General features: G+C 36.7%; 1 long non-coding RNA gene across 1 annotated transcript in view; it reads right to left on the minus strand.

Moving 5' to 3' along the window:
• Positions 1–859: 859 nt before the first annotated feature.
• LOC135196854 (uncharacterized) overlaps positions 860–2,032 on the minus strand; it is a 1,371-nt gene continuing 198 nt past the window's right edge. The window contains exon 2 of the long non-coding RNA XR_010310493.1: positions 860–1,807. This is a non-coding gene — a long non-coding RNA (uncharacterized LOC135196854). The remainder of the gene's footprint in view (positions 1,808–2,032) is intronic.

The following is a 2,032-nucleotide window of genomic DNA, read 5'->3' on the forward strand; positions in this document are numbered from 1 at the left end:
CTGGTAAAAATGTTCTGTTACAAGAAAATTCATCAAATAAAAGGAGCCCATAAAAACGCCAAAATATAGAGAGGAAATATTATATTTCGGAGACTGCTGTCTCTCTCTTCTGGTAGATGAATGATAAAAGTTATATATATGTATATATATTATATATATGTATATATATATATATATATATATATATATATATATATATATATATATATATATATATATATATATATATTTGAACTGTTATTATTAATTATTATGATTATTAAAGCTGCATAAGCACTAGCCAACCAATTGCGTCCAAATATTACGGTAGTACCATTTATATCATGAATATAGTTAACACCTAAATGATCTACGTATGCCTCAAGGTAACAGAAATATATTACGAATAATTGAGAGATTGAAAAGTGAAATGAATTTGCTTGGAAGGTCTTCTCTCTTAATGTCGTTATCTTATTTAGCACTATGAATAACTTGTTGTTCATTTTGTTCTAAACAGATTCACAACAAAATTGTTCTAGTTTGGTTGTTTTAGCTGTTGTTCTTTGTTCCATGAATTCATTCGAAGCCTTATTGGTTTCCTGAGGCTGTCTGCTGAGTCGAAGCTTGAAACTTACTGCTAATAACGAGTCAGGTGAAGAGATACTATGTCTATCTCGGAACAGAAGGAAGAGAGTCATGATCCTTTGGCTCTTTCTCTATTTTATGTTTAAAATGTTAGATCCGAAATTGCTACCCTAGTACTAGATCACTCTGACACGCAAAACATTATTAAAGTAGTGATTCATTCGTTTCGGAAAGTTTTCATATTTATTTAAACTCATTGGCAATATTTTATTGGTTTTAGTAAAACTCGGGTACGTATATTTATATGGAAATATAATTGTAAACCATTTTATATAACAGAATGATTTACAGAAATCTTCCGCCAAGTTCTTTGCAGTCATATAATTGAAAGCGAACTTGCAGCGATAAATATTTAAATATCGGAAAACACACTAATATAAATCATGCTCATTACAAACACACTCTTTGGCTGATTTGAGCATTAACACTGTTCACACAGGGCATGTTTGGGAACAATCTACCAACCGAGAAACAATATCAAAATATTTTTCTCTCGGATCTGTAGCAAACACTAGACATTAGGCAGCGTATTTCGTTAGCTGAAGCCTAGAGGTCGCTTTCTAGGAAACATAACTTTTACTGGACTTTGCACATAACTGAAAATCTGCTATGCCTCTGGGCCAACCATAGTAGACGTAAGAACGATTCTTTCGATCCACGTTGAGGCTTGAGTAAGCAGACAGTCTTTAGCAGACTCTTCTGCCTCTTCGGCTGGGACGATATTATAACTCTCATTCATCGCTTTCTTTGCTTTGGCACGTGACATCCATCAGCGAAATGATGCTTCAGAGATAACCGGTATGTCTCCAAAGATCAGCTGACTGAAGGACTGCGCGAAATTCAGGAAATGGGATCAACCCTCAGCCTCCCGAAATAGCGCGTAAAAAAATCAAGGAAGCAATGGGCTCTGCTGTACTGCGTGCGCCTCATCAGAAGAAGAAGATGCTGCTGCTGGAACGCCGAGTCGGGAAATTCCGGACGCCGTTTGTGAAGTAAGCAGCTTCCTTGCACGAAGGGCAAAGCATGTGGCACGAGTCGTGCCCACTGGGTCCTCTGTATTTACAGCATGACGGGAATTGCGGACACAAGACTAGAGCCTCGCTTATGGCGATCAGGGAGATGATCATAAACAAAGACGCAGCGATGAAACGGAGAGAAGCCATCACGTCCAGCTACTCGTTACCTGCAAGTTATCACCAGAATTTATTAGCTGCATCATTGTGAGAGACAGTATACTGTGTGCATGCATTATCAGTGTTTAGAGGTCACACACGCGTATTCACACAAACAAATGTTATTTCGTAGAATTAGAATTTGAACTTATTATCCTTGAATACTTCCAAATGATAGTACTTTCATTTTATCGTCCCTGAAATATTCATGATGATGAAAAGTGAACAACAAGATA

The sequence above is a fragment of the Macrobrachium nipponense genome, chromosome 18, assembly GCF_015104395.2.
Source record: "Macrobrachium nipponense isolate FS-2020 chromosome 18, ASM1510439v2, whole genome shotgun sequence".
In the NCBI taxonomy this organism is placed as follows: domain Eukaryota; kingdom Metazoa; phylum Arthropoda; class Malacostraca; order Decapoda; family Palaemonidae; genus Macrobrachium; species Macrobrachium nipponense.